At 46.7% G+C, this 15,584-nt stretch overlaps 2 long non-coding RNA genes across 2 annotated transcripts; one reads left to right on the top strand and one right to left on the bottom strand.

Annotated features, from left to right (window-relative positions):
* Positions 1 to 2,853: 2,853 nt before the first annotated feature.
* LOC135830541 (uncharacterized) lies at positions 2,854 to 6,144 on the top strand. The gene is made up of 2 exons (XR_010556057.1): positions 2,854 to 3,088; positions 5,130 to 6,144. It is a non-coding gene; the product is annotated as an uncharacterized LOC135830541 (long non-coding RNA).
* Positions 6,145 to 7,477: 1,333 nt separating this feature from the next.
* Positions 7,478 to 10,047, bottom strand: LOC135830540 (uncharacterized). Its single transcript, XR_010556056.1, has 2 exons — positions 9,816 to 10,047; positions 7,478 to 7,949 (listed from the first exon to the last, which is right to left on the bottom strand). It is a non-coding gene; the product is annotated as an uncharacterized LOC135830540 (long non-coding RNA).
* Positions 10,048 to 15,584: the final 5,537 nt, after the last annotated feature.

Genomic DNA, 15,584 nt, shown 5'->3' with positions numbered 1-15,584 from the left:
CGCTTGTTGATTCCAACCAGCGTGAACATCTCACAGCCTGCTCCAAGGCTGAGTGCTTCGGTACCTACTTCTCGCAGAAGTGAAGTCTTGGTGGTGACGACTTGAGTCCCACTGACATTCCAGACCATATTCCACCTACACCATATCAGTTCATGGACGTGCACTTCAGGGTTCCCATTGTCCGTAAACACTTGTCCAGACTCGATCCAGGGAAGGCTACGGGCCCCGACCAAATTCCAGCTCGTGTCCTTAAGGAATGCTGCCATGAATTAGCACGTCCCCTGTCAACTCTCTTCTCGCTCTGTTTTCGGTCCGGTGTCCAGCCAGCGGCCTGGAAAACAGCGAATGTGGTACCAGTGTACAAGAAGGCCTCTCGCTCCCTGCCAGCAAACTATCGCCCGGTATCCCTCTTGTCCATCTGCTCTAAGGTCATGGAAGGAATCATTAATCACCAGCTAGTAAACTACCTTGAGCGCCACCACCTCCTCTCTGCACGCCAATTTGGCTTCAGACGAGGCCTATAATAGACCCTTTGCACAATAACGGTCACGTGATCCGAGACGGGGCATCCTCTTCGATTTTTGTGCGGAGTATCAGTTGTTGAGCATGGTGGAACACTGTATTTTTCCATTTTGGAGATGGAGGAGAGAGTGTCGAGTGGTTTGCCATCGATGGCTGTGGAACCCGTGGACGAACTGTCAAATGAAGAATGGTCTGTGAAGGAACTGAACAGTTTCCTGGTGAATGAGGGTGCGTATCTGTCTGGAAAAAGAAGGAGTTGTTGGAGAGGTAAGTTTTCCGCATTCAGTGGATATTTCGGATAACTGTAGATTGAAATTTATTTTTCTTTTCTCTACCTTCTCTCCCCTGTCGATGTAGAGAACACTTCTCTATGCAGAACCCTGATGCTCCTAGAACTAAGAAGGGCACCACTTCCTCGAGTGTACCTTCATCATGCCCAACATTTCATGCGTCCCAGTGGATGAGTGATGAACCTCTGTTTCCCAGAGTGAGTGCCACAGAATGCTTGCTTGTCTCCCAACGCAGGGGCAAGTCGCCGACGACAGTGAAGAGGGAGCTGATGGAGTAGTACAAGTGAACAGGCCCGTGGATAGTGTCCATGAGTTTTACTTTGGTGGCTATGTGCATAATGTGAAAGTCTGTCATATCGTGCACACAGCCACACGCCCACAGCTCGAACTCAGATGACTTTCTCCGCACACCTGAACGATGAGGCTCCGTCCGTCTCTCTCCACTTCAACATCAACAGCTCGAGCAACGCCAGCAAGCAGTCGATCTTCCAATAGCGAAGACAGGGATGGGTCATGCCTTTTTCTCAAGCTCCAGAGTCTCTTGGCAGGGCGTTCCATATCTTCGCAAAAGCAAGGTCGGATGAAAGTCGTCATGGATAAAGTGTTCCGAGCACAACACTGGGAACGATATCGCAGCACTGCGGCCCTCTTCTCGCCAGATAGCCAGGATTCCAGAGTGTGGTATGCCAGCATCACCAGGGAACGCATGGAAAGACAAGTGGGTTCCTTAGATTAACGTTAGGGATGACGGTTGCTGCAAACAAGAACCCAACAGTGGTCCTTGGAAAGCGTTTCGGAACTTCTTCCTTCAGAACTAAAAAAACTTCAAATGAAAAAAGGCTGCGGAGTACATACATGAACATCGCGTCGGGACCGTGAAAACACAGCCTCTCACAGGAAACTTGATCACGTCCTGCAGCAAACCACGCATGCTGGTTGCATGCCAAGTGTGCAGCGCGTGCACAGCATGCCCCGTCTCGACCCCTCTCGCTTATTGTGCAAAGGGTCTATTATGTACAGTGCGAGACGCGACATTCAAGAGCACGCACTTCATGGTAGATCTACCCAAGAGCGGTGGTCGATAGAGGCTACTTGTAGTGTTCAACCTCAAAGCGCTGAACGAGTTTGTGGACAACTCCCATTTCAAGATGGAAACGTTGGCAGTAGTACCCGAGCTAGTTCAGCCGAACTGGTGGTTGGCGAAACTCGATCTGAAGGACACCTTACTGAAATTCACTCGGTACACATTCACAGCCGACGCCTCCTCCAGTTCAACAGCATCAGTGCACTACAAAACCAAAACCATTAAATTTTACTCCCACTTGCCGCTCGGTATCAGCTCAGACTTTTTGTTCTTATTTTCCGTTCACTAAAACTGATAATGATCTCGCAAGCCCCCTTCTCTCTAGTTGTTTTTCGTTGCGCAGTGCATCGTCACACACAACCTCCTGTATACGCTCTCAAGTTAGTTTCTACAGCCCTGGCTCTTCCCCCTGCTTCAAATCGGTATGGTCTTTTTTCTAGGGCTCAAACGATTAGTCCGATTAACCGGTTGCAGACCGGTTACGAAGAATTAACGGTTAACCGATAAAGATAACGGTTACGCAGTAACCGTAACTTTTCAGTCAATTTTTCAAGTATCAGGTCGTTGCAAAGTGTGCACTTTCGCGGGCTGTCGCACGCGTACGCAATAGACCGATCCCCTTATTATTGTCTGGGTTCGAGCAAGGGGGCAACTCCGCAGTCGCGTGGGCCCCTGCTGCGAGGTATATTATGCTCCGCAGGCCGCGAAAGAGAGCCCGTTACCTGGACCCCTACTCGCGCGGGTAGAGCGAAACTGAGCACCCTGGGATGCGAGCAGCTTTTTAGTACTCCCGGGTCCAAAATCTCACCACCAGGCCGGGATGATCAAAACGTCTGCCGGGTCTGCAGCCTACAAACGTGGATCTGCCGACACTGTGCTGTCGACGACATGTCCGGCAAGGCACCTCCTTGCGTGAAAGCAAGGAACGCTTTTTTTTTAGAAAGGAAGCTTCTTCTCCAAAATTTAAAATTTTTGAAAATTATTCCTTCTGAAAATATCATCGCGTTCTTGACCTCGAAGCTGACTGCTGAATGCGATTAGGAAAGAAGATTCCTGAAGATACACCAGACTGATTCTGGCAAGCCGTCTGTCGTCTAGATATGCAGTTGTTCGTCATGCATGGTCAGCAATCTTCCTCGTTCGTCCTTTCGTTTTCCTGACCACGATGATGACAAGCAGCTCTCATGCTCAGGTTAGTGCTGTACTTGTATGTCTGGGCACACAACACATCTGAGATTCACCCACTGACGTTATCGAACTGAAGAATGCAGCAAGGGTTCCTCGGATTCTCTTGATTTCGGAACAAATTTCCTTCACTTTCACCCTCTCAGTCTCTTCCCCATGCCCTCCATGCATGCACAATGCAGCTTGCATTTCAATTGCTGTTTTTTATACTTTGGCAGTGCCTCTGCTACACTTTCATATAGAGTGAGGTCCTGTAAATAGGATCGAACATTGTTGGTGGTGGTGTGTGTGGGGGGGGGGGGGGGGGGGGGGGGGTACGTTTGCAGCCAGGATGTAGGAATGACACTTCTGCACAGCAGGTGGCAATAGTCAAAACTGGTCACTCTACAAATCCCATACCTGCCAACCTTTGCAAACCTGAGATCCAATGACATACCTAGGCATGAAAATGTATACAAAAGAAGCTCGCGGTGAGGCATGGAACTAGTGCACTTTTGGGTGCCTATTACCGCCCTCGATATCGGGACGGTCCCGGCCAAATCGGGATGGTTGTCAGGTATGAAATCCCAACCGAGAAAACCATTTAATTAAAAGATAAACTCGGCCAGGACATAGCGACTTTCTGTTTGCCGGGGGGGGGGGGGAGGGTCATCGTCCGCAATATTGGTAGAGTTACGATTACATTGTATATGTAGATACATGTGCATCAGGGATTCATAGCACCTGGGGAGACGACATGAGACCTAAGTACCCAAAACGTTGTGAGTTGTGACCCCGGATGGGGTAGTTCTACGTGATCTGTGTTTCTATAGACCTTATTCGATAACGTGATTTTTGGACTCGCCTCCAGGGATTTTTTGTTGTAAGTTGGGGCACGCGTACGTGAAACGAGTGGCAAGAAAGGCCCAGTTCGTACAAGGGAGTAGTAAAATACCGGTATTTTTCTACTCCTATGTTCCCACGCCGAGTCCACTGTGCACTGAGTGCAGGTCTCTTGCCGCTCCCTGGTTCCCGGGACCCTGGTTCACGTGATTGTGACGTTTATTGAATAAGGTCTACATGTATATGCGGGCATGCATACATCAACCCTTCCACAAGGACGGCTCAAACAGGCAGCCAAGGAGTGAAAATTTCGCTCCTGGGGCTAGGAGTGAAACGAAGGCCTCAATTTGCCAGATGAACCTTCTCCATCGAAACGAACGAAGGTGTCGAATAATTCTTTTACCAGTTCACAGTTGCCGTTCACGCGCACTCCCCGGGGTGGGGGGGGGGGGGGGGCTACTATGCACTTGTACTTGTAGTGATACTTACCGTAAGCCAAGTGGAACACGACTAGTTGACTGCACAGACTACAGTACAGTATACATGCACATGTATACAGTGAAGATCAGTGCGTGCATGCCTGCCATAATCGTATGTTGACCTTCGTTCGAATTGAAAAGAGAGGGTCGTTTCGAAAAAGAAAAAAAGCTCGATGGAAGTATGATGCTGCTGACAATTCAAGACTCACTGAAGTCGCCTTTCTGGAATGGATCATGCACTCTAGGTTCATCCAATTGGATATGGACTCAAATCATTGTTACACCATTATTGTTTGGTTAGTTATTGTACATCCCATAGCATGTACAATCAACCTTGTGAATAATCTACCTCGGGTTTACAAAACAACTCGCAAATAACGACACAATCTTCAGATCTAGTGAACATTTGATTGCATACTTCCAACCTCACGAGTAACAACAATGCGAATAGCGACACTTTTCTCATTCACAATCGAGGGTCAGTATTCCCCAGGTTGACTGCAATTGCCAATCAAACAGGAGGGGCGAAAGTCGACCACGGCTGAAAAGGCATAAAGAAAAATTAATGTATATCATGAGCTAGATGGCTGAAGGAGGAAGTAGGTTTTCTGAGAAAGCAAGAAACAGAGGTGAATGAAGCACCAGGTCTGTCCATGCAGTGGATAGAATTATTGCATTGAAAGACAGGCTCTTTACATCAGCTTGCTACTATTATACCTACATTTGCTTTCTGCCTTTTTCATGCAGGATTCTGAAAGCTGGAGCAGCTCTGCTTACCTCGACCACTGAACTTACAACTAACTTCCAACCAAGTACAAGGCAATATTATGATGAATCAAGCACGCTTGCCATCATGTCATCATTGCAAAGTACATCGACAACATAGATTTGGTGCCGACTATGTATGATGTAGAGTGTGCTCTATGTATCTATACTACTGATTGGCCTACATTGTACTTATGTGGGCTGAGAGTAATCGATTGTGCTATATGGCAGTTTACTTGTATGTCATAGATGTTAACATTGCACACAGCTTCTGAAATGCTTTCTGTTGCACTGGCCTACTGCGGCCCACTGCAAATAGATTGTAGTGGCATGGGCCATGCCATAATTATAGCAAGAGTACATAACCCCCCAGAGTGTGCAACGCCTGATCCAGCTCTGCATAGGGTCTTGGTCGAGCGGAATCGGATCTTTGCGTCATAATACCGTACACATCTGAGGGGAACCCAGGGAGTCGCGGGTACTCTTGGATCAAAAACAATGGTGCCCTGCCTCGAGACCGGCCTTGCGCTGGTGTGAAGTGTACGCATGACATCAGAAGATCCGATTCCGCTCGACCAAGACCCTACACAGAACTGGATCGGCGTTGCACACTCTGGGGGGTTATGTACTCTTGATTATAGTAGTATACCGGTACTACACCAACAATTTCACTGGTGCACTGTACTTACTGGTACGAGTAGATCTACATCATGCACAGCCTTGTCACTGCTTTTCTCATTTTTTATTAATTTACTGTACTGTACACATTTTGGCACAGCTCTTCCACAAAGAGTTACTAGTATTTTCTTCTGCATACCTACTGTATACAGTGACCTGACTGGTAACATCTATGGCTGTGAAATCACAAATTTCTGGGTTGACAGCCTCGAACCTATACGATTTGTTTCTAAGAACGTGCTATAAGAAATTTTCTATTGAAGTATTCTACTGTAGCTCGCAGGACATGGAGTGCAATTACGTAAAGTTTGGAACACCACTCTTCTGTGATTTGGATGTCAAATTATGAAATTCAGTGTGTGAGGTAAACCCATGCATGGCATACACTGCTATAGTATGACTCGGGGTAAAGTGTTCCAACGCATACTCATTATAGTGAATAGTTGTGTGACCAACGTTGTTGCTGCTGGATAAATAGTACATATTCTGAGATAACTGAAGCTACACAGCCATCTAATGTTCAGACATGCATCGAAGGGGCCGTAACGAGATCTGCAAGGCATGATTCTATACCTGTATTTGATGCTCTCTAGCCTAGGACATTCACCTGCCTCATTTTCTCTGTGCTGCATTGATGAGTCCATTAGTAACTAAAGGACGAAACAGCATGCTGTCTGCAGATTGGTAATTGTGTAAAGACAGACGTGTATGTAGTGGTAAAGCTCAGATACATGTGCAACATAACAATCCCGGTGTTTGACAACAGCACAAACCTACACCGCAATTCTTAATTTTGGGCTGTGGTGTTCTTAGTATTCCAGGTTGGATGTTCTGTAGGCTTCCACGTTCTTGGGCGCACGACTTTACTGTGCCGAAGAATATTTTCAGCCAATGAACCCAGAGCTTGGTGGCAGATGAGTGCCATGGAACAGCCTTTTGCATGTGGCTTTCACTACATGCACATGTATAACGTTCAATTGATGCGGAAAAATCAGACGAGGACTTTTGCAGTTATGAGCAAGGTCCCCACGAATGGTCATGTCACTTCACAGAATACATGAACTGATAGAGTAGACCTCGGTCCCCTCAGAGAACGCTTGGGGAAGTCGGGTTCAACCATAGATTTATACTTAACAGAGAACGCTTGGGGAAGTAGGTTTCAACCATAGATTTATACTTAATATTCTTTACAACAAGGATCGATGTGTTCCTTCGGATGCCCTTTATCGACTTTCACACACTTCTCCTCTCTCCTTTCGCCATAAGCACCATCTCTGTACACTGGTTCATAAAATATTTCTTCATAAAACCCCTTCACACATAATGAAGTACAATTGGTTTTCGACAAGCTCAACCCGTAACGCGCTTATCCTGCCTCTTGTTAAGTCAGCCCGGTATCTAAAGCCCCCCTTGTTTTCCGGTTATTCTCATTGGTTAACTGGGGACATGTCCAAAACCATACTAAGTACTTGAGCTGCTCATGAGCCCCACAATTATCAGGCCCGCCGGTCTGGTTGGTCAGGTTATCACCAGACCAACTTGTTGGCCACCAACAAACGTTTCCTACCGTGGAGGACGTGTGTACCCGCCATGAAACTACCGGACCAATCAAAAACTGCTTCCGGCGGTACTGATTATAGTACAGGTTTAAGTTAAAAAGCGGCTCCATTTTGTCATACATTAAACCAACTCTGTCATTGCTATGCTACTCAAAAAGAGTAGTGATGTTTATTCACAAATGAATCACAATGCTATCAGAGAAATTCGATATTCTCCAATTTTAGGGGCACTGCAATACTATCCAAAATTAATGCTGCATGGTCATTGTTATGAAGCAGTCACCTCAGTACAGCAATTAAACAGGCTGATTATGTGAACGAGATTCACGGCAAATCTTCTTCCATCAGTGCTGTTCAGTCTTGAGTGGTCCACTGAGACAGGAAAACAACCTGTTCGGTCCTTCCATACGAGAAACAGAAATTGAACATGTTCCAGGGTGGAGGTGGCGAGTATCGGCAATGTAATGCACCTTTAGGCCAACATGACCATCATTCCGACATGGATTCTCAAACACCTTCGCTCGTGAGAGTGCCTCAGAGTGGTATTCATCAACAGATGGCAATCCTGTAAAACACATGAAAAGACATAGCAGCAACAGAAAGAAACCTAATGTTATAGAAACGAATTCGAAAAACAAAGTCTACTATTATTCTAATACAGTGAACCAAGGTACAACCACACTCCAGGAGGCAAGCAAAAGAGCATATAATCCGAAGGTTGCGATGCCTGTATGTATTGTATTTATGTATTTACGGATTCTCCACAGGCTAAATCGAGGGAGTCTTTGTCATGCCACACTGGATACAACATGCTACCAGAATCACTTTCCCCAGAATTGATGATCTTTTCTTAGGGTGTTATATAAGACACATCTGTAGCCACTTCATCTTGCTCACGAAATCATACACCACCACACAAACGGGTCCTTCGGCTATTATACTTTGGGTGGTACATGGTGATGTATGATATTGATAATCTATTGATACCATATTCAAGTCTGACTCTCACCGTGAGATCCTGGCAACAATATTACCTGGTACACGACATATTCAGACACTGACATAAGCATCTTTTTGGAACAACAGGTGTGCCTATCTGCTAGTGTAATGTGACACACATGCAGAACACATGCAGAATCAGTCATAGCTAATTTTACCCCCTCACTGTTGTATGCGCAGACTCCACTTCGCGGTGTCAAGTACTCTTCTTTCGGTGGGCTACTCCACTAAGGCGCTTGTCTAAAAGGACTCACATTCATCCTGCAAACCAACACGACTTGCATAGTTTTCACTGTCGGCCAAAGTGCGTGCATTGCACACATTGAGATTCACTCCCTCCGTACAGGCCCGTACAGAGCTGCCCACCAATTGAGTCTGTTTTGCGTACTCAGACTTCTGATTTTCCGTATCTTGCAGTGTTTTGCGTACTGCCGTGTACATTGCATGCATACTTGCACTGTAATGTTTTTTGACACGCACATGCATGTCGGTGGCTGCATTTGGTAGTGTAAAACATGTGTGACTTGCACTCACGACATTATTATTTTTGTGCTACATGTACATGTTGTTGTGGTACGGCATGCACTCGCTTTGGTACAAGACTATTCATCACTCAGCTTACACTTGCAATACTTCTACACAGCTGATTGATCCTCTCCGATTTTCTATACCATTTGCTCAATTTCTGTAGTGCGCACAAGGAGCGATTTTCCGTACAAATACAGAAAATATGGAGGGCTGGTACTTGGTAGCACTGCTAGTATGGTAGTACCAGGCTAAGCTGGCTGGAAGATCAAAATACTTCTTTGGTTCTTTCAGTCATTTTCACGACATATGTTTTCTTTATCATGATCCCCGGGGTGTGACATTCTTATGAATGCAGAAACTCAGTCTTTCTAACCGAGTCTCACGTGCAATGTGAATTTGTTCTTCTTTTCTTCACAATGCCATGTATCGATTCATCGCTTCTTCCCACCCGAGATCCTATGCAACAGCGATTTAAAGATTGGCTTTATCAAATAGTTAATTCAGAGAGAGAGGATCAGTTGTGGATGCTGTGACAGCATAGAGTGTAGATTGGTGTAAACATCATTGCCCAGCAGAACCGTATTCACAGGGATCTGCGTTTAGCATATGGAAGCTATTTTTTTAGAATTTGTACACGTCCAATAAGCCTGAAGAGAAGAACACCTAACTTAGACTGTCCTAACGTTATCGAACGCACTGCCAAAGTAAAAACAACATTTGAAATGCAAACTCGATTGTGCATGCATGGAGGGCATGGGGAAGAGACTGAGAGGGTGAAAGTGAAGGAAATTTGTTCCGAAATCAAGAGAATCCGAGGAACCCTTGCTGCATTCTTCAGTTCGATAACGTCAGTGGGTGAATCTCAGATGTGTTGTGTGCCCAGACATACAAGTACAGCACTAACCTGAGCATGAGAGCTGCTTGTCATCATCGTGGTCAGGAAAACGAAAGGACGAACGAGGAAGATTGCTGACCATGCATGACGAACAACTGCATATCTAGACGACAGACGGCTTGCCAGAATCAGTCTGGTGTATCTTCAGGAATCTTCTTTCCTAATCGCATTCAGCAGTCAGCTTCGAGGTCAAGAACGCGATGATATTTTCAGAAGGAATAATTTTCAAAAATTTTAAATTTTGGAGAAGAAGCTTCCTTTCTAAAAAAAAAGCGTTCCTTGCTTTCACGCAAGGAGGTGCCTTGCCGGACATGTCGTCGACAGCACAGTGTCGGCAGATCCACGTTTGTAGGCTGCAGACCCGGCAGACGTTTTGATCATCCCGGCCTGGTGGTGAGATTTTGGACCCGGGAGTACTAAAAAGCTGCTCGCATCCCAGGGTGCTCAGTTTCGCTCTACCCGCGCGAGTAGGGGTCCAGGTAACGGGCTCTCTTTCGCGGCCTGCGGAGCATAATATACCTCCTGCTGCACACACGCGACCAACCTCACCTCGGCTGTGCGCGACTTCTCGCATGCGAAATGCAGAGCACGCGAAATCTACATGCAGTGCAAGCCTGTCTACAAAAAATGTCACAAGGACTTTTGATTTGAGCTGTTTTGTTTTTGTTTAGACGTCTTCCTTTTTACGGCTTCAGGATGCCTTCTCAGGATCATTGCCGCGTTCCTCACTGTCAGAACAGGAGGACGATGCAAACAAGTCATTTCATTCCTTTCCTCGTGTGGAGCCACAGCGGCCTGGAGCAAGCGGATCCAGGCTATGCCCCGTGAGGAAGGACGTAGTTTTAGGGTCACTCTGAATAGTTGCAGCGATCATTTCGATCCCGAAATCGAAATCGTTTTGCCCAGCTCTACAAGGGCAGGATGAGTCCAGGAACCCGAACAGCTGTCCTACGGTACCAGGTTTGCTTTTCGCAAGAGAGTGGAGTCTGGACGCCCTGCTCCCCATGCTCGCAAAACAGTATTTGCTGAGCCTAGTCCAGTTCGGTCATGGAAGTGCAGCGTCTGCATCACGAGCTCTCCATGCTCCCAAACCAGTATTTTGCTGAGAGGCAACGGTACTTTGATTTGGAAAGGAACCTGGCTTAGTGCAGTTTGGTCCTGTAATGGAAGTGCAGCATCTGCATCAGGAGCTGGCAGCAAGTAGAGGTTGTGTACAGAGTCTCGTGGAGCAGTTGGACGATGTGAGGACTGGGGTGAAGAAAGCCGAAAAACAGCTTACGTACAGTAACATAAAGAAAGACTCTGAGCCTCTCCAGTTTCTGACTGGTTTGCCTTCAGGTGTTTGGACCGCTCTGTGGGACTTCTTTGTGCCTAGCCGAGAAAATGTACTGCGCCACGCCAGATCTGCGAAGACGGAAGCTGAGGGACGGCGGATACAGTTGGAGGTGGCCGTAAATCGCCAATGAGCATGTAATGGAGGATCAGCTGCTATTGGCATTGATGTGTCTAAGCCTGGGCCGAATGGAACAGAAGCTGGCATGCGTGGCACAAGTTAATCATCCGTTTCACGGTATATAGCTACCTGATCTGGAAAGATGTCTTGTTCCTCCGTTTGGGCATGATCACCATTTGGGCGAGATGTTCAGTCATCAATGCCATGTACCGCAAGACATTCTGCATTGTGGATGAAACAGTTCTATTTTGCCATGCACTTAGGGTTCTCGCACCGGCACAACAAGACCCAACAGATCCTTGCGCTCGTATTTTCTCCCATGGTAGCATTGCTGATGACAACACCCAGTAGCCAGTCGCAGATGCAACCAAATCAATCAGGTTCTCTTACTCTTTTTTCCAATACTGAAACCAAGGTATACCAATATTTGCATCGAATGCAGTGAAGATTTCAATACTGTCCACCAGTACAACGCATTACCAGACTGACATATAATCATGATAATATTATCCATTTCGCAATCACTGTCATTGCTTTCTTAGATCTCCGATCATCAATATCGGACCATAAACCGTCTATCATCTTATATTATATCTGCTATTCTCCTCTAACGATGAGCTCGAAGAAACGAAACAGCTGTCTAGAGGCGTAAACAATATCTGTCAACGGAAGTGTCCTTGCTGTGCTGGTGTGTTTATGCTTTGTGCATTAGTTCGGCCAAGAGCGCATGGTGGTGGCGGGTTGGGGATGTAGTACAGCGGAGTATGACCGAAAGCTCTGTCACAATGTATTTTATTAGGAAGGTATAGAAACAGAAAAAAACTGTATCTTGATCTTGGGCGTAAACAGCCCGTCTCACATTAAATATACTAGAAAATAGTTCTCTCTGAACATGCAGTCTTCCTAAGAGGGGGGGAGGGGATATATTCATAGGTTCGAAAGAACCGCACACAGACTTTGCTGCAGACAGCGGCAAGCTTTGGCCCTCGTGCTTCGAAGAGGGAGCCATCCACTGCGCTACGCTTGCGATTATCAGCAAGCTTCGACTTTCAAAGGTACGACTCATCACTGGCTCTGGGGTAATACATGCTGACAAAGACCACCATCACCACCAGCGAGCACACAGCACTTCAAACACCATCCACTCCTTCCATGTGTTTGCACTGTCCTCCTCTAGCTCTTCGCGCTCAACAAATACCACGCACTGCTCATCGTTTTTTTTATGCTTCCTCTGGGTTGGCTAGCCCTTCGACTTGACAAAACAGCGATCACCACTGCTATCGTCACCTCATAGCAGTCGCTTCCACCAGTGGCTTTTCCTGTCTTTGCAAGGTGTCCAAGGATGGCTGCTGTTGTCACTACAGGCAAATCAGAAGTACTTTAGTGGCTGATGTCCGACCAGATCGTTGGAAAATCGATTTTTCCACTTCGGGGCTGCTGATCGCGATCGCGACTTGGTGACTTGGCAGCACCACGGTTACCTTCATAGAAGATGGCTCTGGAGAGGAAAAGGCAGACCAGAAAAAGGTTACTATTATCTTCAGCACCGATCTCAAGGAGAAAGAAATACGGTCTGCTGTAGCCTAGGCACAAAATAAATCTCACAACACGATTCGCGATTTGAATATTTCAACAACAAAAAAACTCACCTCTGGAGTAACTCCTGTTTGTGGCCCGAGATCGTTCCCTCCCGCGCCCTGAAAAAATCCTGCAGCTGCATCACAGTCCATGTCTCTCTCGGAGACTCTGCTCCTACCAGCAGGAGGTTCAGCACCGCTCAAAGCCATCGCAAACCACTTGAACTAAGCAGAAGACATTCCAAAACAAACCTGAAACACACTGTCAAAGATGCTGTCACGTTCAAAAACTAGCTCGATCGCGAGTGAGGTTGCCCCCGTGCTCGAACCCAGTATAATAAGGGGATCGGTCTATTTCTGGGCTGTCAACTGGTCATATCTGGTCTCTTGGTGTGAGACAAGAGTAGACCCAGGTGCTCGAAGTCCGTACATGGTATTCTAAGTTCGTACGCCCATAATTTCATGTTCTGTTATTGTATTCGACTCAAATATTTTATGGAGGGGACAGTGTGGTATGTTCTCCTCGCGTACCAAATTTAGGGTTCACGGATTGGCATGCTAGCGTCGCCAGCTACATCATGCACGTGACAGGCGCGTGCATATACTGTCCCACACAATCGGTCAGTGCTCAAATCGCATTTTCCCATCAATATCACTCACTTTCAACTCTACGGGATTCATTACGGTTGGCTCAAACTGCCTGAATTTTTGAATCCACACGCACGAAAGACGTTCCAAGACTTCCACCGTTCGTATTTTTTCAAACGAGTTCCGGGTTTTCCAGTAACTTTGGCCAAAGTTCGGCTAAAAAAACAGGGGGAGCCGTTGCGTTTCCGTAAAATACTGAACGGTAGAAGGATAGCCAAGGTCGAGAGCAAAACAACAAGCCATTATTTGTCAAAATCGAACAAGAAACGGCTCAGCGCATCTATTTTCCGTGCGCGCGCGCGCGTACTTTGGCCGACAAGGTGTGGAGAATTTCTGAAGAAGAAGAATAACAAGAGCAGCAGCGCTCGGAACAGCCGTGCTGGATACTTCCAATCCCGACGATGGAGCGTGTTGGCTGTCGTGAGCTGCTGAAACGACCATGACATTTCTTTGTACACCCTACATATCTTGACGTGCCCTAGCTCAGTTTCAGTTTTCTTCCATGGCATAAGCGGCCAAACAGCAAGAAGAGCAACAGATCGAGATTTGCAGGGCAAACAAAGGATGCGTGCAGCTACATCTAGTCGGGTTCGATGCAGCTGCGCTTTGCCAGAACCTCAGCAGATAAGAAAAGATGACAGAGTGTCTCAGATGGAACTGGATCTTTCGCCAAGACCGCCACCGCCGCCATCATCAAGTCCAGGTCAGTCAGAAAAATGCAAAGCCCGAGCGAAGTGAAGCCACTGAAGCCAAGGAAAAATTCAAAAAGTACGCTCTCCGGCTAGACTTCGAGTCGATATTTTTTTACTTCGATAGGCGCTGTCGCGGCCTGTAGCGCGCGTCCATAATCCAAAATGGAGGCGCACGTGACGGGTGCTTTTAGTGGCAAGCCGTGAACCCTAAAATTTCAGGGATCTACGATAAACAGAAGCCCCATACCACGCGACTGGGTTTTCGAGTGTCCTTACGAAATACAAATAGACCAATCCCGAAAAGATTGTCTGGGTTCGAAAGGGGGCATGTCAACTGAGAGTAGACCCAGGTGCTCGAAGTCCGTACACGTTTACAGTGTGTGTTTGCCGAGCTGAAACTCACACTAGCAATGATCACTTGCCAGAATCCTGCTCGTGGATGGAAGGTATCTTGTCCAAGTTTGTTTTGAGGCCAGGCTCGATTGAACCAGGCCATCTTTCGATCCGATCTGTTTCTCTGGAGTTCGCTCATTTTTCATATCAAATTTTGGTGTCGCAGAGGGTACTCTAAGTCCGTACTGATCAGAGGTGACTCGAAATACACACATATTTCTGCTAATTGCTAACTTGCAATCCCTCGGTTACGACGAAAGCACCGAAGGGATATGTTTGGCATGTGCCTCCACCGGTATTTCTTGCAAAAGCGTAGCTTGTTGCCGAAATGCAAGCTGTTTTTAGTCGGCTCAGAGAAGAAGCAGCTGCGCTGTGAAAACCGCGGGAAAACAGTGGTGGAGATGCCAGGAGTGTCAACCTTTCTGCAAGGATTGGTGGTTCTCTGTAAATTCTTCTCCTCTGGCCATTGTCAGCTCTAAGCTGGCTCTTGATGATTGAGTGAAGGTCTGTTTGACGCTGTGTCCGTTCGAAATCGGTCTTGGCAAAGTTGATTTTTGCATGAAATGTAACCCAATTTGTATTTCGTATGGACACTCGAAAACCCACTCCCGTGGTATGGGACTTCTGCTGATCGTAGATCCCTGAAAATTGGTACGCGAGGAGAACATACCACACTGTCCCCTCCATAAAATATTTGAGTCGAATACAATAACAGAACATGAAATTATGGGCGTACGAACTTAGGATACCATGTACGGACTTCGAGCACCTGGGTCTACACTGTACAACACATACATGGCACTACCTGATCAGCATGCGCACAGGACGTGTTCGATAGTTCGCGTGTGCATGCGAGGGTAAGTACACGGTTTTCTCGTTAGTTGCATGCAAAAGAGACGATGCGACAGAAAGCAAAGCCCTTTGTAGTTTTCTCTCTCGCACTGGTAATGGTCTGCTGTTGGAGTGGAAATGCTAAGACATAATCCTTGTTTCGCTCTTCTGTGTAGTGTGAACA

This window comes from Sycon ciliatum, unplaced genomic scaffold (assembly GCF_964019385.1).
Source record: "Sycon ciliatum unplaced genomic scaffold, ocSycCili1.1 SCAFFOLD_1730, whole genome shotgun sequence".
Classification (NCBI taxonomy): domain Eukaryota; kingdom Metazoa; phylum Porifera; class Calcarea; order Leucosolenida; family Sycettidae; genus Sycon; species Sycon ciliatum.
This window is presented reverse-complemented; position numbering and strand designations above follow the sequence as displayed.